This window comes from Mobula hypostoma, chromosome X2 (genome assembly GCF_963921235.1).
Source record: "Mobula hypostoma chromosome X2, sMobHyp1.1, whole genome shotgun sequence".
Lineage (NCBI taxonomy): Eukaryota > Metazoa > Chordata > Chondrichthyes > Myliobatiformes > Myliobatidae > Mobula > Mobula hypostoma.
Genome location: NC_086129.1, coordinates 24,547,261 through 24,572,178, shown reverse-complemented (window position 1 = coordinate 24,572,178; position 24,918 = coordinate 24,547,261). Strand labels below are relative to the sequence as shown.

The window sequence follows — 24,918 nt, the reverse complement described above, 5'->3', positions numbered from 1 at the left end:
ATTACAACCTCTATACTCACTATATTCATGGAGCAAGAAGAAGATTGCAAATTCCCACTACCATCTGTTTCAAAAATTGAATTTTGACTTTGCTGGGTTTAAGTTTTTTCCTTCATTATTGGCCTTTCCAATAAATTAAGTCAGCCTAAAAGTTCATTATGCTGTTTCAAGTTTGTAGCATGAGGGCTGCAGTTTTCATTCATGACCCTAGTGTAACAATGTGCACAATTCTTCATGAGATAGCACTACCCAATAAGGAAAGCTGTACTTACAATCACTGTGACCAAACTAATTTCTCTTAGCCGCCAGAAATTGCTGTGCAGGACTTAAAATCTCAGCTGGCACAAAATCCTATCACAGTACACCAAGTTTCTGAGGGGATGCTGGAAAGAAAGGATGGAGATCCAGGACACACTCTTGGTTATCCAATTCTTTGAAATATTAACCATTTCAATTCATTACTGGAGGAAGGCCCTCTATTTCATAGGACCTTTAAGGGCAATAATTGGAAAGGGCTGACAGGAGGAGGCACACAATCTCCAGGAGCATTGACCAATGCCAAAAGCAGTATTGATGTATCATAAACTCACAAAATGTCAAGGTGAAAGCTCAAAAAGATGTACTTGTTTTTCAGTTGTTTTCTCATCCGTTAACATATTCTTTCTCCTACACAAGCATTCACCACCATCCCAGCCCTCCACGCACACACTGCACAGATATACTTCCAGCCTGCAGCAGCTGATGGATCATGTTGCAGCTTCCAAAAAGGCACAGATAGAAGTTATTCAAAGCTTTTGTTTTTCTGTACAGATTCAGGCTGATCCCGTTAGAGCTGTGCTACTGCCCTGGAATATACTGCAGACTTGAAAGAATACCCAAGGTGCCAGCTGGGAAACAATTACTCTCCACTGGGAGAACATTGCTGTTCTTGGCGTACTAGGGAACCGACTTCCAAAAATTAACTACGGTCCTTGGGGAACAGACAGCTGCCTTGTGTGACTTGATTGTACAAATAGCACTGGTCTGAAACCTCCTAGAGTAGTTGTGTAGTCTGGGTCACAGCAGATCAGAATCTCCTTGACTGCCCAGTACCATTAAGATCCCAGTGGGATCCTCCCTTAGGAGATTGGGCCCATTTGTGACATCTGACTGACTTGTAGATATGCAATTTTTCAATAAATAAATAGATAATTAGGCAAATAAGTAATACATAGATAAATAAATAAACTAATGAATGAATGGATGGATGAATTAAAGATTTTAATGAATAAATAAATAGGTAAACTTACATATACAGTATATATGTGTATATGCATGGCATCAACAGATGTCAAAGCTCGCTGTCACATTAATATATACCCAATGGCACAGAAATATAAAATTTCATTCATTTGTTGCTTCTTATAATTTTCCATCCCATCTGTTCCAATTAATTTTATTATTACTGACAGGTGGTAATTTTATTAATCTTGTCTGATCCCAACAAATTTTGACATCATTGAAAAGAACTATTTATTCCCTGTGAAATACAAACATTGTTGAAATTCTGACATTTATTTTAAAGAGCCGTTGAAAAGTGTACATTTCTTCAGATCTATTTGTTGTCATTCTGTGATATTTGTGAGGTTAAGATTCATTCCATTTCCTGATTCTACTTCTTTGTTCCCAGTAAAAACTTAAAAGAACAATAAAGAACTAGTCTTTGTTTACATTGCTGGATCACTAATCCCAGAAGAGTTGACATAGGGTAACTGAAATTGTTGAGTGACCTGGGTAATTTCCTTCCAATTGGTTCAGTTAATATGGGTTGGGATAAAAACAATAAATGTAGGATTATTTGGACATCATGGACAAAGATCTCCTTCCCTGAAAGAAACAGCTTTGAAAAAATATGCTGAACTCAAAATAGATACAACTCCCTGAGTAACCCTTCATTGTACAATAAAAAAACTGCCAACTTTCGCACTTCTTAAATGATAAATGTCTTCTTTGGGTGTTACCATGCTTCAGCAAAAGCACGTATGTATGTCAATCAGAAGATTATGAATCCAAAGGCATAAGTACATAATCCAGGCAGACAGATATATCAGTATGGCACCAAGGGAGTTCTGTACTTTCAGAGGTACCATTTTACATGAGAAAACATAGGAAGCATTAGTAAAAGAAAAATGTGTTCTTTCCACAGGGAGCCAGGAAAACCTCTGGGCAATGGGACCAGATAGCTATACTGCCTAATGCCAAAGGCAGAAACTCTTAAGAATTGGGTGCACAACCACAACTACACTTCCTCTTTCACCACTATTCAGGGTCCTAAGGCCCCTTCCAGATGAGGCAGTCCTTCACTTGTGAATCCATCAGTGTCACTTACTGCATCTGGTGCTCCCAGTGTGGCCTCTCCTATGTCAATGAGATGCAACAGATGTTTGTCAAGCACATTTGCTCCATTTGCTATAACAGCCAGGATCTCCTAGTTGCAAGCCATTTTAATTCCAATTCCCATTCACACACTGTCATCTTTGTCCACACCCTCCTGCAAGCGCCTTATATTCTACTTGGTAGTCTCCAAACTGATGGTATGAAAATCAATTTCTCCAGCTTCTGGTAACCAAAGCCCTCTGTCCCTCCTTTGTTTTCCCTTATCCCACTAGCCCAAACACCCCTTCTCTTTCCCTTCCCACGTCCTTTCAATCTGCCCATTACTCACACGTTCTTCCCCAAGGTTCCCCTCACCTCCTTCATGCCACTGTCCTTTCCTATCAGATTCCATCTTCTTCAGTCCTTTGTCATATTCACCAATCACCTTCCAGTTTATTATATCATTCCCAATCTCCCACTCCCCCACCTCTCTACCTTCCCCCCCCTCTTTCACCCAGATTCACCTATCACCTACCAGCTCTCACTCAACCCCCTCTCACCAACCTTTCATAGTAGCTATCTCACCTCTTTCTTTCCAGTCCTGTGGAAGCATCTTGACCCAAAATAACAACTATCTATTTCCCTCCATAGATGCTGCTTGACCAGCCAAGTTCCTCCAGCTGTGTGTTGCTAAAGAATTGGACACCACGCATAAGTGTTCAGTGACTGCAGAGGCAATGATCAGGGACAATGAATGCACCTTCAAATGCCATACCCTATCAACAATACCATTACCTTCAAAGGCTGTCCAAAGACATTTTCATCACATACCTAGCCACAATCTGGGGTGTATGGGGTGTCAAGGAGGAGTAGCACCTCTGGCGTTAAAACCTGTCGTACCTTCTGAGGTAGGTTCTACGCCTTTGGTCCTCACCTGTGGCTCCAAGTAAGCTGTTTGCATGTGACAGTGTCCACACCCTGGGCACTGGCTTCGACAGGCCAGCTAAACCAGGTGAGAGTAGCTGTCAGGGTTTTCTTGAACCTTGGTAACTTCAGGCTTGTCTACCCAAAGCACGTGAAGACTGGATTCAGCAGACTGCATGGAGGAAACCATCAGCTGGTTCAACAGGCAGGAAGGTATTTCCCAGCATGCATTGTGAAGTACGAAGAGCATGGCAAGACACATAGATTGCCTTGGTCATCTACTGCATCCTGACCTATCTCCAGTCGTCTTGACTACTATCCAGATAGACTAGGATGAGAGAGTGAATTGAATTGAATTGACTTTATTACTTACATCCCTCATATACATGAGGAGTAAAATCATTCATGTTTCTTTCCTGTATCCACAGAATCGCCTGTCTGACCCCCTAACTATAGAGACCCCTATCACTGCTGCCATCCTCTTCCTTTCCCTACCCTTCTGAGCCACAGGGCCAGACTCTGTGTCAGAGGTGCGGCTACTGTTGCTTCCCCCAGGTAGGCCGTCCCGTCCCTCACAACAGTACTCAAACAGGAGTACTTATTGTTAAGGGGGACAGCCACGGGGGTACTCTCTAGTATCTGACTCCTGCCCTTCCCTCTGCTGACTGTTACCCGAGGCCCCAGTGTGACTATCTGCCTATAGCTCCTCTCTATCACCTCCTCACTCTCACTGACTAGCCGAAGGTCATCGAGCTGCATCTCCAGTTCCCTAACGCAGTCCCTAGGGGGCTGCAGCTTGACGCACCTGGTGCAGATGTGGCCGTCAGGGAGGCTGAGAGTCTCCTGGACTTCCCACATTGTACACCGAGCACAGAACACTGGCCTCACACACATACTTCCTGTTTGTATTCTACACAGGCAACTTACCTTGCCTCAACGCTTTATCGCCGAAGACCCGTTGAGCCAAAGCCCTCCTACTATCTCCCTCTACTCCTCGGAAGCTCTAAAAAGTTGTCTTCTTTTAAACTCTTCTCGCTCTTCTAACTGGATGATATCTACGCGCTTGTGCAGTCGTGCCTCGATCAAACTGCTGAAGAAATAATCATCTCCTTTTAAACTCTTCTCGCTGTTCTAACTGGCTGATGTCCACCTATATTTATAGGTGCATCTTACATTCAGAAATTTAGCATTGTCACAGGCTGCACACCCAAATCTCACAGCTTACATACAAGTCAGCTATTCCACTAGAGCTGTCACTTCATACAAATTGCATAGCACTTATAGAGATATTCCCTCTCTCTTGCAAGAAGATGGAATAGCAATGGAGATAACAGTAGGCAACTAGTGGAGGACAGGAATGGCTGCAGGATGAATCCTAAGAAATGCATGGTTCTGATCATTGTTGAGCCAGCTAACTTGATAAGTTTCCATGATAGATATTCTAGATGGCATATATTGCAACTTTATTGTACTAACGGTGAAGGGTTTTAATATTTAAGGCAGAGTAAGCCACTGGAAACCAGTTTAAATTAATTAGCTGAAATTTTGAAAATGTTTGAACTTTCAGCTATCTGATTACCAGATCTTTAAAAAATAGAAAGAACTTACACTTTTATAGTACTTAGGATATTCTGAAATTGTTCTGTAAACAATGGCATGCATTGAAAACATTGTAATGTAATTTTGCCAACTCTACAAACACTTTCTTTCTTTTAAGAATTAGCTTTCTTGGTCAAGGACACCATTTATCGCTCATTCTTAATTGTTCCTGGAAGGATTTAGGTGAGTCCCCTTCTTGAACTGTTGCAATCCTTCTGGTGAAGGTATTTCACAATGGAATTCACAAGTACCTTTAAGGATTTGGACACAGGCATTTCTGAAGGGCAAGCTATTTATTTCCAAGTCAGGATGTTGTACAACTCAGAAAGGAACCTGCAGGTGGTTGTGTCCCAACATGTCTGAAACTCTTGTCCTTTTTTGAATGTCATGGGTGTATAGATTCTCTCTCATTGAAGATAGCTGTTCAGAGGCCCCAATAGTAATTCTCACATAAACCCATGTACCATTCAGCTAGGTCTTTTAATATATAGAAACAAACTGCAACAAATTCAGAGTGGATCATATTATTAATGCATTTATTAGTTTACTAGCAAGTGAAGATATATTTCCAGTCAAGTTTTGTCTGGAAAAATAGTTTTGATCTTACGTTTCAACCAAAGCACTTGCGTACATTTTTTAACAGTAGAACAGTAATTACATTGCTCTTTCCATAACATTACATTCCCCCATTACCTTGTTCTCACATTTGTTCTTTTAGAAGCTCTATCATGTTTCCTCTGTTGTCAAAACATTCCCTCCAGCCACAAAACAAATCGCTTGTCATAAAAAAACAGCTTCCTCCCAAGTCAAGTCAAGTTTATTGTCATTTTGACCATAAGCTGCTGGTACAGTTCACAGTAAAAACGAAACAATGTTCCTCCAGGACCCCGGTGCTACATGAAACAACACAAAACTACACTAGACTATGTGAGACAGCACAAGGCTACACTAGACTACGTAAAACAACATAAAAACTACACTAGACTACAGACCTGCACAGGACTACATAAAGTGCACAGAACAGTGCAGGGGAGTACAATAATTAATAAACAAGACAATAGGCACAGTAGAGGACAAATTACAATATAATAATAAATGATGTAGATGTCAGTCTAGATCTGATGGCTTGGGGGAAGAAACTGTTGCACAGTCTGGTCGTGAGAGCCTGAATGCTTTGGTACCTTCTGCCAGATGGCAGGAGAGAGAAGAGTTTGTATGAGGGGTGCGTGGGGTCCTTCACAATACTGTTAGCATTGTGGGTGCAGCGTGTGGTGTAAATGTCTGTAATAGTGGGAAGAGAGACCCCGATGATCTTCTCAGCTGACCTCACTATCTGCTGCAGGGTCTTGCGATCCGAGACGGTGCAATTCCTGAACCAGGCAGTGATGCAGCTGCTCAGGATGCTCTCAATACAACCTCTGTAGAATGTGGTGAGGATGGGGGGTGGGAGATGGACTTTTCTCAGCCTTCGCAGAAAGTAGAGACGCTGCTGGGCTTTCTTGGCTATGGAGCTGGTGTTGAGGGACCAGGTGAGCTTCTCCACCAGGTGAACACCAAGAAATTTGGTGCTCTTAATGATCTCAACGGAGGAGCCATAAAACGCATAGACTTGTGCAAGTTTTCCCCTGTATACCTGAAAAGTACCTTGAGATTTTATAGACTCTATTACATTTTACAGAAGTTACAAATTCATAGACTTCAGAAATACAGTTTCAGTTGCCTTGCTCCGATACAGATTTGACTGCTACATTTTTTGAGTTGCAAAAGTAATTTCACACTGCACAAATACCAGCATTTTCTATGTTGATGATGATCTTAAATCACGTTTTTTTGTGCAGAAGAAGCAGTCAGCATACTGAAAGCAGCGCACTACATGTTGGCGTAGTCTAATCGCAGACTGCATAAGATCGCATCCAACAGTACTGAGGATGTGCAACGTTTCCCATCTGAAGATCTGGCCAAAGGTCTACAGAATCTTGATCTTGGACAGGACCTCCCTCCTATGCAGTGCAGTCTGGGCCTTGGATGGAGCTTAATAACTGCCACCCTCACTTTCCAGGCCACTGATACAGAAATACCTTTTATGCGTCATGGCATACTGTTGACTAGCAACAGCCCATTTGACTTTCTTGGATTTGCTACTGCTATCAGCATCGAAGGACACTTTATGTTAAGAGAGTTGACCTCGGACACTTGTGGATGGGATGCCCCACTCCCTAAAGAGAAACAGTGGTCATAGTGGTGTTCTTCTCTTCAGGATCTTAAAGACTTGAAGATTCCAAGAACCTACACAACAATTCCACTACCTGCAGCTCAAAAGAAAGAGGTTCGCATCTACTGTGATGCAAGAACTAAAGCCATTGCTGCTGTTATGTACCTGAAGGTCACAGATGCTGCTGGATATATACTGAAGCTGGATTCATCCTGGGCAAGGTAAAGTTTGCTCGCAAACCAGAACACATCATACCAAGGCTTGAACTAGGTGCAGCTGTTCTAGCAGTTGAGATGGCAGAGATGATAACCAAAGAACTGGATGATATCAAGTTCTTTACTGACAGCAAGATTATGCTCAGTTATATATTTAAGGAAACAAAGAGAAACTATGGTTATGTACATAATAGGATCCAACGTATCAGGCGATCAACCCAGAAGAGCCAATGGAACTACAGTATGTTCCTGAATTCAGCCTGGCTGATCATGCCACAAGAGGGCTCCAAGCTGATCAGCTTATCGTCTCCTCATGGTTAACCGGCTCATCGTTTCTTCCTGAACTCCACCAGAAATATCATCAAGGCCAGCATTTTCAAAGTGAAAATGGTTAAAGAATGTAGAATAAGACTGTTTTCAAGACCAGTTTCTGAGACTATCCTTCTTTTACCCAAAACTTAGTGAAATAATTATTTGACTTTTAGTTTCAGTAGTTAAGTTTGACATTTTGTAAGAATGTCACGTCTCATACATAGACAACAGGAATTCTGCAGATGCTGGAAATTCAAGCAACATACATCAAAGTTGCTGGTGAACGCAGCAGGCCAAGCAGCATCTATAGGAAGAGGCGCAGTCGACGTTTCAGGCCGAGACCCTTCGTCAGGACTAACTGAAGGAAGAGTGAGTAAGGGATTTGAAAGCTGGAGGGGGAGGGGGAGATGCAAAATGATAGGAGAAGACAGGAGGGGGAGGGATAGAGCCGAGAGCTGGACAGGTGATAGGCAAAAGGGATACGAGAGGATCATGGGACAGGAGGACTGGGAAGAAAGACAAGGAGGTGGGGGGGGGACCCAGAGGATGGGCAAGAGGTATATTCAGAGGGACAGAGGGAGAAAAAGGAGAGTGAGAGAAAGAATGTGTGCATAAAAATGAGTAACAGATGGGGTACGAGGGGGAGGTGGGGCCTTAGCGGAAGTTAGAGAAGTCAATGTTCATGCCATCAGGTTGGAGGCTACCCAGATGGAATATAAGGTGTTGTTCCTCCAACCTGAGTGTGGCTTCATCTTTACAGTAGAGGAGGCCGTGGATAGACATGTCAGAATGGGAATGGGATGTGGAATTAAAATGTGTGGCCACTGGGAGATCCTGCTTTCTCTGGCGGACAGAGCGTAGATGTTCAGCAAAGCGGTCTCCCAGTCTGCGTCGGGTCTCGCCAATATATAAAAGGCCACATCGGGAGCACCGGACGCAGTATATCACCCCAGCCGACTCACAGGTGAAGTGATGCCTCACCTGGAAGGACTGTTTGGGGCCCTGAATGGTGGTAAGGGAGGAAGTGTAAGGGCATGTGTAGCACTTGTTCCGCTTACACGGATAAGTGCCAGGAGGGAGATCAGTGGGGAGGGATGGGGGGGACGAATGGACAAGGGAGTTGTGTAGGGAGCGATCCCTGCGGAATGCAGAGAGAGGGGGGGAGGGAAAGATGTGCTTAGTGGTGGGATCCCATTGGAGGTGGCGGAAGTTACGGAGAATAATATGTTGGACCCGGAGGCTGGTGGGGTGGTAGGTGCTCATACATCTCATACATAAGGTGCTTTTTATATCATTTCCTGCACAAGTTAATTTTGATTCGATTTGAAGCACATGATGGGAAGACATTAATCTCCATCCACTCTTTATTAGCCCATGAAACAGCAATATCTGTGAGTCTTAAATTTTTGGTAATACAGTGGATTGTGGTTTATTGGAACACAGTACATTTTGGCCCAATTAAGAGGCTGCCCCAATTAGCTTAAGTTTCATGGAAATAGTTAAAAAGATAAAAAAAAAGACAAACTACCATTCAACTGAGTAAATACAATATGTATTTCAATGAAATACAGGACATATTAGAACACTACCAATAATGCGACAGTACGATAAAACTGTTTTTGTTCCTAATAGTTATCAATGGAGGAATTCATCCAGTGTACGCTGCCATGTTCTTTTGATTGACTGTAAATAAACAAATTCAGCACGCTTAGTGTAGATAATGGACTGCCTTCATACAATGCTTTTGACAATTACATTCTCCAAATCTTTATTTTCATTGTAACATTCAAGATGATTGTCGATACCTTCAAATTCTTCGTAGATCCTAACTTGTTGAAGTAGTGAAGTCGTTTCTTTTTCACTCCCAGTTATTTCCAACATCTCCAAGCCTCAGTGCTTGAAACCACAGCGAGCAAAACAGTTGTGAATTGTCTTACTGCTTCTTTCTCGCCAATTAATAGTGACAAAATCACTTGCTTTTTGAACAGAAACACTCGCAATTGATGCTATTTAAAAATTGTTCACTCTAAGCGAACACACAAATGCACATGAATGATGCTAGTTAGAAACTGTTCAGCAACAGTTGCTTATCCCAATTAAGTGGCATAGTTGTCCCAAACAAACAAAGGAAATCCTGTCTCTTTGCTTGATTAGTTTTTGTTCTTTAAGGGTTGTCTCAAATATCCAGCTGCATGATTAACTGATGCCCGATTAACCTGAATCCACTGTATTTATAAACATTTAATAGATTTTTTTTGAAGGAAGTGTTATGTCAAAGTTTATTGTTGTGCCACAAGTTTGCTTTTGTTTCCATGGCATAGTTATGGAGTGTTGCGTTTGTGAGTTACTTTGGTTAATACTGGTTGTGAAGATAATTGACAGTATTAGTATATTCAGGGGCGTGTCAATTCTGCATTGAATCTAATATGTACGTATGTTACTTAACTTTCTGCAGTTTCACAAGGAAGACCTCATTACAAACCCTGAAGAAAGCTTCCACCTCAGGCGATTTTTAAGAAGGTGTTTAGCTCACGACACAGCTGTGTAGAGACGCACTGTGACAGCAGTAGACCATTCAAGAAATTTAACAATACCAGAATGAAATAGCTCTGATGTTTGCTACTTCATCATCTGCACTTAATATCCACTAGTGTTGCACTGTGCCTCTAGCAAGCACCACGCACACAAGACAAAACAGTAACAACCCATATCTTTGTTAAATGTAACTTTTAAGCCTGGAAACTATACCTGAGAATGACAAGTGTTGCATGTACATGAGAAGACTTTCAAATTCTCTTCAAATTTACACATCATTCTGATTTGAAATGCATCGTCTTTCCCTCATTGCTGCTGGATCAGCCCCAAACTAACTGACAGTAACTTTTCAAGAAAGAAGCTTGGCATCACTACCATCTTCTTAAGGGCAACTAAGGATAGGTAGCAAATGTTGACCTCTCCATCAAGGCCCACATTCCAATGATGGATGAAGCAGTTAATAAGGTTAGGATATTACTAATGTAATGATGTGGTTAGTAAGTTATTGTATTACAGTACACCAATGTAGCCAGTATAAAGTCAGCAAATCAATTTTATCAGCATTTATTAATATGCCAATTTGTCTTATTAGTTTCTTGCACATTATTCATGTGTCAATGGAGCTGGAGAATCAATCTATCCATTATCAGCATTTTGATGTTTTCAGAATGTAATGCAGTCAGTGCAGTGAGGAAGTTAGGGGTTGATGTTGTGTCTGTGCACAGCTACATATCAATTAAAAGGGAAGGCATAGATGAGGATCAACGTGGTTATGAATTAGTATTGATTGGCAGATTTGTGGAAGGAGACATTATCAGTGTTAGTGGTGCATCAAATGTGGCATTGCAAACCCATAACTGCATGGTTCTGCATAGTTGGGTTCAGTTGCACTGAGTAACTGAGGGGAAGCAGGAGCTGGAGTACACATATTGCGGTGGGCTAACAGTAATTTTCAGTCTTGTTAAAGTGTTGGAAGGTAATGTTAATCCAGGATTTTGACAGTACCAGATTTACAAACGTTGGCAAAGGGAAAATGGCTGTCATTGAAGAACATAAGAAGGTTTGACTCATTGTTCTGGGTGATGTTACCTGGGTCAGTGAAAATCAGTGCAAGATTAGTTATAATGTCAGTGTAGTGGGTATATTATTTATACAATCCATGTTGTCAGTACAGCCAGATTATCAGCACAGCCAATAATTGTATCATTTGTATATAATTATGCTTGTGTATATTTACATCTGTTTATTCATGCAGCCAATATTTTGGCAGCAGGCATTCTTATGAATTCGATTAGCTTCTGGCCTTGGTGATGTCTTGCAGTACTGCAATAAGCATTGTAACTAGTCCACACATCTATCAATGCATATTATCAGTGGAATCAGGATGTTAATAAAGCAATGGATATAATTGATATCAAGGATATAATGTGTGGTAAAAACACAAAGAACTTAAAACAAGCTTGAGAATTTTAAATATGTTTTGAATGCAAAGATGAATGAAGGTCATCAAGATTAAATATGAATGGCAAATGAAACTTGTTGAAGAATAATGATAAAGGATATTGAATTGGCTGAAGTTGAGGTTGGTAAACAGGAGTCAGCCAAGAAGGCAATGGAATTTGTTGAGTCTAGAAATGACCAAGGAGCAGTCGAACTGGGGTAATCACTATTGCAGAGATGGAAGTAGCCAATTATTTAGTATTGAAATAAGAGTTTGGAACCACAGCGTAGAATAAACAGGATATCAAGTTTGTCTCACCTGATTCATTTCCTATTGTATGGATTCTGCCATTAGGTGACCTATGACCACCTCACATCTGTTCACCCATTAACAAGTAAATTGAGAGCATATTCTGAATAATTATTCGGCACACTTCTGGTTCATTTTGCATTTGTCGTCCAGTCATAGTTTGCTGACTTCTTTGCTCCTCTGGCACTTCCTGCCTCTTTAAGCATTTAACATTTTTTCAGTCCTTTTAGCTCCCATGAAAAGTTCTCATACTCTCTCCAAGATATTTTCCTACTCAACAAGTAATTATAAAATCTAAGATGATGCTAAACATATGACACATTTCACAGCACATTTCACTGTATGCTTTGACGTACATGTAATAAACTTGAATCTTGAAGTAACTTCATTTTTCATCTTCATATTTTAGTCCCTATTTCAATTCAGTGCCCCTTCTCCTCTGTTTACTGCCCCCTTACTCTTAATCCCTCTTTCTACGTTAACTCCCCAAACTATATTCATGTCCATTCTCTCACTGCCACCATGTCAATCATAGGTAAAGCCATAAATTGCTTATTCTCCACTCATATTCCCATTCTGCCACCCATTCTATCTACCCATTCCAGTATACCAGCTTTCTCTCCATTTGTGCAGATCCCTAGAAGATTCTCAACTCATTTCTAGTTTCTCCCACAGAACCTTGTGTATCTAGCCCTTAGACTTCCATTTGTCATAATATTTTTGTAGCTTCTAATTTACTCATTCAAATTGTCTTCACTCTACATCTTCCAGTAACTATTAAACTATAGTCAGAATGCTCTCACTGGTACAGAACTCACCTTTGCTCTTTTGAGTTCAAGTGACTCAGATAAATGGATATGGCAGACAAATGTTCTATCTATCATTGTGACTGCTGAGTTATGATTAAGCACTAGTTGATCTTGTTCTCACATACCTAAACAGCTCAATACTTAGGATTTTCCTAGAGAGTACAGATAGCCCTACCCTTCTATTTTCTACTGCATACCATTTTCTTAAATTCCAAATCCCAGTCTTCTCCTTCCTCATCTCTAATAACTATAATGGACTCATGAATTTCTTTGTCAATAAGATTAAGGCCATGAAATCTGCTCCCTCAGATATTTCCCTCCCTTTTTTCAACCAGGGAAACTTTCTTTGTTTCCACTGACTCTCTCCCTGACCTCATAATTTCCTTCATTTTTTCTTTCAATTTTCCCTTATGCCATCTCTAATCTCATATCTATTCAATTGCTATTGAGTTATTGATATTGATAATGATTCATCACTGTGCCCTTACTTACAAATTGTCTCTAAGTCTCCTTTTTCCAATCAAACTCATGCAAGACCTTACAGATGGACTGCTTCATGTTCTTTCCCTCCTCCACCAGGATATGCTTGGTGTCCTCACTGAGCAGAAAGATTCTACTAAAGAAAAGATTGCTGTTCTGAATGAGTAAAAAGATATCATTCATGAACAGTTGCTGCAGTCAATAGACAGAAAAGCTACCCAGAAAGATCTTGCAATCCAGTTGCATGAGATGCTACCAATCAGCAGTTGGCTATTCTTCTTAAACAAAGAGACATTTCACATGAACAGGAGATTTTCCTACACTAGATGAGTATAATGATGGGATACACAACCAGTTCAGTCATCAACACCTTCCCCTCCTCTACCTCCTCCAGATCATGTACACATCACTGTGAACAGAGTCCTCATTTGAATGAACAGAGATCTGATTCTGAGGAGTGAACACAGCAGAAATAAAATGCTTGTGACTTAGGATCCATCAGCTGACTTAGCTTTGAATCCAGAGATTGAAACAATAGTAATGCAGTTTAGTCTGAAAGCTCTATGCACCAGCATCAGAATCAGGTTTATTATCACTGACTTATGTTATGAAATTTGTTGTTTATCTACTCCTGGAGAGCAGGGTCAGGATATGATTATCACCTCCTCAAAGCTAGCAATTCACTTCACACCATACCCTCTCTGGTGATGTTCTTACCATGATTCACTTTTAGTCAACCCAGACAGCTCCTTCAATTAACTCTGAGCAGCAGCATGATGTTAGACCATCTAGAGCAGGGGTTCCCAACCTTTTTTTTATGCCATAGACCAATACCATTAAGCAAGCATCCATTGTCCCCAGGTTGGGTACCGATGATCTAGTGCAACCTTCGCATTGATCAAGAATTCTGAGTGGACTCAAAGGAAAAGAGAGCCGTTTCCACTTAACAAAATGTTTCCACTCAACAGGAAAAAAAAAGAACAGTTTCCATTTAACAGAATGCTAACACAACATAGAACAAGGCCATCAAAATGGAACTATGCTAGAAAGACAAATGTATTCAATTCCAATTTATAATCAATAATTTTCAATGCAAAACCAAAATTTAACTTTGTTTTTATTTTGGTCCCATAGGTTTCTCCAGTGTGTAGAAAGAAGACACAATGGCCAGCAGCTGCTGGCATTGCTGCTTATCTATTAAAACTTAGTTTAATAGAGGTACTAATTATGCCATTATAGGTCAAATAGTTGGATGCTTACAGATGGTTCTCAAATAATGATTGCCAAACTACTACACAGTCATGAATAAGTAAGGCTGATGCTATACTTGTCATGAAATTAACCCTGACACACCTAGAGAGCAAGGACATGTGTCAGAATGCTGTTTCTGGTTTTCAGTTCAGCATTTAACACTATTATCCAACAGACACTGGTGAACAAACTCTTACACCTTGGTCTAAGTACACCGCTGTGCAACTTTGTGTTGGACTTCCTAGCAAAGACCTTAGATAGTCAGGATGCACAACCTCTCCTCCTTTTCTATCATCCACACCATGGGTGCCGCCCAGGCTGTGTGCTGAGCCTATTGCTGTACACTCTCTTCTCACATGACTGCACGGCCAAACACCTGAGTAGTCACATTGTCAAGTTTGCCAATGACACGGCAGTAGTGGGGCTCATCACCAATGATGAGATGCCCTACAGAGAGGAGGTGGAAGAACTCGAGGCAAATAATCTCTTCCTCAATGTCAACAAGACAAAGGAGATGGTTATCGACTTCAGAAATCACACCCCCATTTTACATAAGCAGCACAGCAGTTTCAAACTCCTGGGAGTGCACATCTCACAACCTCTCATGGTCTGAGAACACATCCTACACAGTCAGGAAAGCTCACCAACACCTCTTCTTTCTAAGGAGGCTGAAGAGAGCTGGATTATGCACATCCATACTCACATCATTCTACAGATGTGCTGTAGAGAACATCCTAACAGGCTGTATTACTGTATGGTATGGAAGCTGCACTTCAGTGGACAGGAAGGCTTTACAACAGGTAGTCAAAACTGCTCAACGCATTACTGGCAGCAGCCTATCCATCATCAAGGACATATGTACAGAAAGGTGTCAGAAAAGGGACAATAAAATCATGAGAGATCTCACCCACCTTGCTCATGGACTGTTTGTCCCAGTCCCATCAGGGAGAAGGCTACATAGCACCCACGCCAGGACCACCAGAATCGAACAGTTACTTTCCCCAAGCAGTAAGGCTGATCAACACTCACTTCCACCCACTAATCCATCCCTCTACGTCCTCAACCACCACTGCTTTATCATTTCCTGTCAGTCACCTTATGTACAGGCACTCCTGTGCCTAGCGCCACTCTATGGGCATACAATCAATCTATGTATATAAGCTATCCTATGTATACATATGTATTTATTGTGATTTAATATTATTATGTTCTTTATCTTCTGTGTTTTTTTTTGTGCTGCATCAGATCCAGAGTAACAATTATTTTGTTCTCCTTTACACTTGTGTACAGGAAATTACACACAGAATGCTGGAGGTACTCAGCAGGCCAGGCAGCATCTATGGAAAAAGAGTACCATTGATGTTTTGGGCAAGAACCTTCATCAGAACATGAAACAATCTTGAATTTTGTGCATGTTGCTTGGATTGCCCAGCACTTGCAGATTTTCTCATCTTTGAATCTTGTGTCCTAAATGAATGTTCATCAAATCTTCATCAGAATGATCTCTGATTCACAACTGATCGTTTTCAAGGAAGTCTCTCTTATTTGGTGAGATTCTTCAGAGAATGTTAATGGTACAATGTGAAGAAGAATATCCTATGACAGGTTAAAGAATATGACCAGAACAGTAGAACTTGCTCAATGTTGCCCCTAATCCAAGAACATCACTTGTGCCCAGGTTTAAGAGTAACCTGAGCAAAAAATTTTGCCTCTGTCAGAAGGGATTTTTCAAGCAGGAAAATAGAATGATCATACCAGACTGGTCTCAATAGAGTTAAACATCTTCCCTGGATACTATAACAATGTGCATCTCAAAATAGTCTGTTGGTTCAATGGCTTCAACTATATCACAGAACTCCATGTGAGTTTACTCTTGGCTAATTGTGAGTGCACTTCATTGGTAGGAACTGAAAGTTCTTCTATGTACTTCCCTAACTTTTGCAGTACAGAGCTGAATAAACATAGTGGAGCCCACAGACAAAGCCCAGAGCAGGCCACAGCCTCAGTTCAGTGCAGGGCCAAGTAAACGTCGTGAAGCAGCCAGCAGTACCCCCCACCCCCAGCTCTGGTCCCGACACCCTACCTTTTCAATCCATCTGGCTCAACATTTAAATCATCCAAACATCAGGTCATTCCTCACTCTAGGACCTGGGCTCTGGCGCTTCGATACACTCTGGGCCTGGAGTAAGACATTTAAGTAACAGGAGCAGAGATTGATTTCCTGATGTGTTATAATCAAAGAAAGTGGTTGTGCAAATAAATGTATGGACAGTCTGTGTTCAGCTTTGGACCTGCTTTGTGAAGTATTCTGATACAAGTAGAATAACCCTTAAAATGGATCCTAAGTTAAGAAAGAGGGGCATTGTGCTCTTGATTTATTGTAACTATAAGGAGGTGGGAACTCCAGCTTATACCTGTAAGTATTGAACCATATGTTGCACATTGATTCATGTCATTAGGTGCAGATTGGATGGTGGGGAAATATTAACATAGAACACAGAACATAGAACACTACAGCACAGGCCCTTCGACCCACGATGTTGTGCCAACTGTTTAACCTACTCCAAGATCAATCTAACCCTTCCCTCCTACATAGCCATTCATTTTTGTATTATCCATGTGCTTATCTAAGTTTCTTAAATGTCCCTAATGTATCAGCCTCTACCACCACCTATGGAAGGGCCTTCCACACACCCACTGCTCTATGTGTAAGCAAATTACCTCTGACATCCCCCTTATACTTTCCTTCAATCTCTTTAAAATTATACCCCCTCGTATTAGCCATTTGTGCCCTGGGGGAAAAAAATCTCTATTGATTCACTCAATCTATGCTTCTTGTTATCTTGTGCACCCCCATCAAATCACCTCTCGTCCTCCTTCCTTCCAAAGTGAAAAGCCCTTACTCGCTTAACCCATCCTTATAAGACATGCTCTCTAATCTAGGCAGCATCCTGGTAGATCTCCTCTGCATCCCCTCTAAAGCTTCCCGTTTCTTTCCTATAATGAGGCCACTAGAACTGAGCATATTACTCTAAGTGTGGTCTAACCAGGGTTTAATAGAGTTGCAACATTATCTCAGGGCTCTTGAGCAATCCCCCGACCAATGAAAGCCAACATACCATATGCCTTCTTAACAACCCTACCAACTTGCATGGCAGCTTTGATGAACGAAAACCCCAAGAAAATCACACTGTTCTTCCACACTGCTAAGAATCCTGCCATTACCCCTCTATTTTGCCTTCAAAGTTGACCATCTAAAGTGAATCACTTCACACTTTACCAAGTTGAACTGTCTGCCACTCCTCAGCCCAGGTCTGTGTCTTTTCAATAGCCTTTTGTACCCTACAAAGACCTCCTATATGATCCAGAACTCCACCAACACTCATACCATCTGTAAACTTACTAACCTACCCTTCTACTTCCTTTTCCAAGTCGTTTATAAAAATCACAAAGATCAGGGGTCCCAGAACAGATCCCTGCAGAAAAGCACTGGTCACCAACCTCCCAGCAGAAAATGCATCATCTACAACCATCCTCTGTCTTCTAAGGGCAAGCCAATTTTGAATTCACAGAGAGAGGTTTTTCTGGATCCCATGCCTCCTGACTTTCTGAATGAGCCAACCATGAGGAATATTATCAAATACCCTACAAAATCCACATTCACCACATGCACTGCTTTCCCTTCATCAATGTGCTTTGTCACATCCGCAAAGAATTCAGTCAGGCTCATGAGGCATGACCTACCCCTCACAAAGTCATGCTGACCATCCCTTATCAGACTATGCTTCTCTAAATGTTCACACATCTTGCCTCTAAGAATCTTCTCCAATAATCTGCCTACCATTGAAATAACATAGAAACATAGAAAATAGGTGCAGGAATAGGCCATTCGGCCCTTCGAGCCTGCACCACCATTTATTATGATCATGGCTGATCATCCAACTCAGAACCCTGCACCAGCCTTCCCTCCATACCCCCTGATCCCCATAGCCACAAGGGCCATATCTAACTCCCTCTTAAATATAGCCAATGAACTGGCCTCAACTGTTTCCTGTGGCAGAGAATTCCACAGATTCACCACTCTCTGTGTGAAGAAGTTTTTCCTAATCTCGGTCCTAAAAGGCTTCCCCTTTATCCTCAAACTGTGACCCCTTGTTCTGGACTTCCCCAACATCGGGAACAATCTTCCTGCATCTAGCCTGTCCAATCCCTTTAGGATTTTATACGTTTCAATCAGATCCCCCCTCAATCTTCTAAATTCCAACGAGTACAAGCCCAGTTCATCCAGTCTTTCTTCATATGAAAGTCGTGCCATCCCAGGAGTCAATCTGGTGAACCTTCTTTGTACTCCCTCTATGGCGAGGATGTCTTTCCTCAGATTAGGGGACCAAAACTGCACACAATACTCCAGGTGTGGTCTCACCAAGGCCTTGTACAACTGCAGTAGTACCTCCCTGCTCCTGTACTCGAATCCTCTCGCTATAAATGCCAGCATACCATTCGCCTTTTTCACCGCCTGCTGTACCTGCATGCCCACTTTCAATGACTGGTGTATAATGACACCCAGATCTCGTTGCACCTCCCCTTTTCCTAATCGGCCACCATTCAGATAATAATCTGTTTTCCTATTTTTGCCACCAAAGTGGATAACTTCACATTTATCCACATTAAATTGCATCTGCCATGAATTTGCCCACTCACCCAACCTATCCAAGTCACCCTGCATCCTCTTAGCATCCTCCTCACAGCTAACACTGCCACCCAGCTTCGTGTCATCCGCAAACTTGGAGATGCTGCATTTAATTCCCTCATCCAAGTCATTAATATATATTGTAAACAACTGGGGTCCCAGCACTGAGCCTTGCGGTACCCCACTAGTCACTGCCTGCCATTCTGAAAAGATCCCGTTTATTCCCACTCTTTGCTTCCTGTCTGCTAACCAATTCTCTATCCACATCAATACCTTACATGGATGATGATGATAAGTTTCTTGCCCAATTTTGTGATTGGTGCAATTTCACCCAAAATGATGAACAATTCAACTTACATTTAGCTAAATCACATTTGGATTGCATACTACATTTTTTCCAACAATATTAAAACCAATGTTAGCCATATGTTCATTTTTAAGCCATGGTGTGATTGGCAGTTTAACAGAGTCAGTATGTCATTGCAACTACCTTGAAATGTTGTATACATTTGGTCACTAATTTAAATATACAAGACATATACAAGAGTATATCAGGTCACTTTGTACATTAGTATCTTGCAGCTAAATTAGGATTATAGAATTAGTGCATTGTGTATATATTTATGCATTAGTGTCAGTTATCTATTATGGCACTTCTCGTATTAGTACACTGCACGTAGGAACATAGGGGAATCATTGGCTGTCTCCAGCCTAATTTAACTAATCATGGGAAAAAGGGACCCAACTAAAACATTAATTTCACTTTTAAAATTGTCAATTGGTTTAGCATCAACAGCTCTGAGGGAAAGAGCTATCCAGATATCTACTACCCATTGTTTAAAGAACAGTTTCCATATATAATGTCTGATTAGCCCTGTTTTAATTTTAAGGCCATAGCACATTATTCAGGACTGACTTACAAGGTAAAATAATTTCTGTCTATTCATACAATGTGTTTAATCATTTCAATTCAATTAGATCACCCACTAACCTTTCATGCTCTGGGGAATACAAGAATAGTCTATGGAGCCTGTCTTCATCAGTTAGCTCTTTTAAATCTGGTATAATTTTAATGAATCATTCCTTCCAACACCATTATGATCTTCCAAAGATGCAGAAAAAACAGAAAACAAGTTTTTTTTGTCATATATTATTCCTACTCCTTTGCATGCCAATGACTGTAACATAAATACTAACCTTGTAACTTGCTTTATTCATTGATTTCTGGATTTACACATCTAAATTATACTATTCCAGTTTCTAGATCACAATAGTTAGAAATATGGTTTTCTATTGTCCAATACAAAAGATATAATAACACCAGTATAGATCCATGAGGGATACTATTTGTCAATCCTGTAAATAAGGCATATATCCTTTTTGTCTCTCTTCAGCCTCCTAAACAATTTCTTATTCATTAGAGATTACTTCCAATTTAATGTTCTTTCATTTTAATTAAGTATCCTGCATGGGATTTTATCAGATACCATCTCAAAGTCCATATCTGTAACATCTTTTTCTACTTGTATAGTTACCTCCACTGAATACTCAGCTAGCTTAGCCACATATGACCTACCATTTAAACAGCAACAAACAATCTGCTTGAGGAACTCAGATGGATGAGCTGCATCTGTGGGAGGAAAGGATTTGTCAATATTTCAGGTCATAATCCAGCATTAAGTTTTGACTCAAAATGTTGATAATTCCTTTCCCTTGTAGATTTTGCTCTAGTTGCTGAGCTCCTCCAAGCACTCTACAACTCGTGTTCTTAGTATTATTTATCTACCATTATTATTATTATTTTGTATTGGGTCAGCTTGCCTTCTTTCGCACATTGCTCGTTTGTCAGTCTTTGTGTGTAATTTTTCAATGATTCTATAGTATTTCTTTGTTTTACTGTGAAGCCTACAACAAAATGAATGTCAAGGTAGTATATGATGACAAATACAAACTTCGATAATAAATTTACTTTGAACTTTGAAGATTATTTGTTGCTCCAGATTCCTACATCTGCATTCTCTTCTATCCCCTTGCCCTTTAAAAGATGGCTCACACTAACCAGTTATTACTTACCTAAGTGCTCATTCATTGTACTTAATGCTGCATTGAATTCCTCCGGCAGTTTGTTTTCTGCTCCAGATTTTCTGTGGCTTCACTTTTTTTTAAAAAAATGTTTCCTAGTAACTTGTCTACAACATGCAGTAGTAAATAACTTTGGATTTTAATGCATTTTCACATTTAGAAACTTTTTAATTCTGTACAGTATATTAATTTACTGTATGTTATCACTATATGCTATCCTATATATTTTACTACATTTGTAATGTTTGCTTGTACATTTTTACTACACACTGTAGATATAAACAGTATTAAATAAAGACTTGAACATGTTATCCTGTAATATTAAGTTGATGTATTACTTCACTTTGTTAAGCTTATGCAGTACATAAGTCACTTGCTATAATCTATGGCTAGAAATTACCATATTAAAAATTATGTAAGCTTGTACATAGTCTACATACTCCACTGCTCTTTATATTGTCTCTTTCTATATAACATGAGTTTATATATCAGCTCATATTGTTTGGCATATGGTTTTTGGAGACATATTATCAGTTTGTATACTAGAACATTCTGTATATACATCCAGTTTGTATACCAGATCATCCATTGAGATTGGCTGTGTTGTGAACCCATGTTGAGGACCATAACTTTTTTGGCATCATGAAACAAACATAAGATGATGTTTAATTTTGGTGAGCAGAAAAATCTGAGGAAAGTGCTCTACATTCCCTCCTGGTAACCAGTCAAAGTCAGCAGTGAGGTTAAAGAAGGCCTTGCACAGTAGTCGACGCTGGTCTTTGCTGACAATCAAAGCAGCCGCATCTTAAGAACGTGCGCTCTACTCTCCGCACTTAAGAAACATGGTTAGGCACAGCTGAAACATTGTTGTTGGTAGAATCTCAGATAGTGGTGAGGAGGAAAATACAGATAGATCAGCGGATTGAGTGGCGTCACAACAATCTTACACTCACTGTCAGCAAGACCAAGGACAATTGTGGACTTCAGGAAGAGGAAGTCAGGAGAACATACACAAATCCTCACTGAGGGGTCAGTGGTAGAAAGGATGATCAGTAACAAGTTCCGAGCCATCAACATCTCAGGGAATCTATTCTGGGCCAAACACATTCATGCAATCACAAAGAAGGCACACCAGTAGCTATACTTCATAGGAGTTTGAGGAAATTTGGTAAGTAACCAAAGACTAGTAAATTTCTACTGATGTACCAGAGAGCATTTGGACTGGTTTCATCACTATCTGGTATGGAGGCTCTAATGCCCAGGACTGAAAGAGGCTGCAGAAGGTTGCAGACCAGAGGTCCACAGACCCCTTGCTTAATGGTATCGGTCCATGGCATAAAAAAAGTTTGGGAACCTCTGATGTAGACACTAGTCTCCTCATCATTGAAGACATCTTCAAAATGCAGTGCCTCAAGAAGGTATCATCCATTATAAAGGACTTTCACTATCCAGGACATGGCCTCTTCTCATCAGAGAGGTAGGACAGCGGCCTGAAGATGCATACTCAACATTTTAACACTTCTTTCCTTCCATCATCAGATTTCTGAACATTCTAAGAACCCATCAATACTACCTTGCAATCCCTCATTTGCTCTATTTTTATATTGTAACTTATAATAATTTGTCTTACAATGTACAATGTCTTACAAAATAACAAATTTTATGACATATGACAATGATAATAAACTTGTGATTCTTTGAATTTCTTTTGCAGCCTATTGCACGGTGCAAACATAATCGCCCATCTCTCTCTGTGGACAGAAGCCACCCTGAGATTTAAGGAGGAACATCTACTGGGAGGAAGCAGTTCAAGAGAAACCTAGAACTGTAGTGCATGATTGTAGCTTGCATTTACCCACGTTCATTGTTGGTCTCCAATATAATGTTGGGTTTTTCCATAAACCATGCTCACCTGAGTACTGCACTCAGGGCCAATAGCCTTTATGAACCTGCCCTGTTGTACAACACTGCTGACAACAATAAATGAGACACTGCCAAAAGTTTATTATGTATCCACTTATAGATTTATCCAAATATTTATTCACTCTATTTCTTAAAATGTTTCCTTGAAACTTTTCTGCAACACAGAATATCTCAGGAGCCACGCTTTGCGAACTAAGTGCTGATGATGAGGTTTACCTTTAATACACCAGCATAGCCTTTTAAAGACTGAGGAAGGGAATAATAGAAGAATGAGACCTCAAGCTAGCTCAATACTCAAGTTCTATCATGCTGTTAGTGATCCTCTGTTGTTGAGATTTGGATAACCTGCAGTAGGCACTTGAAGGCACAACAAAGATACCACCAATATTACAGAACCCTCTAAGTCCACTGGAATGAACTTCAGCAACCCTCTTATTATCATTAGTTGATACTGGTGAAAAGGCTACATCATTTGGATGTTTACAACAGAATCCTGAAAAAGAATTTTATTCCAACTTCCATAATGGGAAGAGACTGGCAGGCAGCCAAAGGAAAATATTCCACATCCAAGATACAGCATTTCCATTCCCCTCAGAGAATCTCTGGCCAATGACAACTCAATGCTTTTGTGAAGAATCTGAGGACCTCCACTCCATGTGTGTTGGGAAGTGTAGATCAGCATGAAAGTCAAAAGGGGCCAACCAACTCACTAACTACATACCCATCCACCACCAGTCTATCCCACCTCCTTGTACCTCCTGTCCAACTGTGGCAGAGTCTGCCATTCCCACATTAACCCCTCCGTCAGTTCTAAACCTACATGTTTGTAAATAAGAGGAAAACACAAGACACTGCAGATGCTGGAATGTGGAGCAGAAAAAAAAACGGCTTGAGGGACTCAGTGGGTCAGGTAGCATCTGTAGAGACAGAACATCTGAGGTCGACATTTCAAATCAAACCTCTTCTTCAAGAATGGAAGCAATTCATCCCAGAGCTTCTGTTTAAAAATTAAGTGGCTACATATTAATTCATGACATATCACGTTATAGATATTAGCTAAGAATATACTGCATGTTAGGTCACTCTATAGAACTCAGTAATTCATCATTTTTCTACCGTCTCTCTTGTTCTTTTTCTTCTTCTTGTAAAGTTTAATGGCGGTTTGCAGACCAACATAAGGTGTATTACGGCCACTTACCGAGTTGTGGAGTGTGGAGCAGAGGCATTAAGTATAGCCACTAGATTCCCTCCTCCCAAAAAACACCTCAAATAATATCAAAAAGTCTAACGCTTTTCAGAAAGTCAAATACACATTTATATACATCATGATGGCAGTGATAGCCTAGCAATCTTTCTATGTTAAACTGGTCTGTAACAAAAAATCTCAGTTTGACAATTAGGTGTTTCCTTTGTACCTCATAGGAATTACATTCAAACAATATACGCTGCATCATTCCATGACAAGTGCACTCCCTACAAATGTCATAGAACATGGAATAGTACAGCACAGTACACAATGTTGTGCCGACCCTCAAACCCTGCCTCCCATATAACACCCCACCTTAAATTCTTCCATATACCTGTCTAGTAATCTCTTAAACTTCACTCGTGTATCTGCCTCCACCGCTGACTCAGGCAGTGCATTCCACACACCAACTACTCTCTGAGTAAAAAACCTTCCTCTAATATCCCCCTTGAACTTCCCACCCCTTACCTTAAAGCCACGTCCTCTTGTATTGAGCAGTGGTGCCCTGGGGAAGAGGCGCTGGCTATCCACTCTA

At 40.6% G+C, this 24,918-nt stretch overlaps 1 protein-coding gene across 1 annotated transcript in view; it reads right to left on the bottom strand.

Moving 5' to 3' along the window:
* pknox2 (pbx/knotted 1 homeobox 2) overlaps nucleotides 1-16,546 on the bottom strand; it is a 533,394-nt gene extending 516,848 nt beyond the window's left edge. Inside the window, exon 1 of the mRNA XM_063038519.1 lies at nucleotides 16,526-16,546. The gene's annotated coding sequence lies outside the window, so the exon portion shown is untranslated. The remainder of the gene's footprint in view (nucleotides 1-16,525) is intronic.
* Between the last annotated feature and the right edge of the window lie 8,372 nt (nucleotides 16,547-24,918).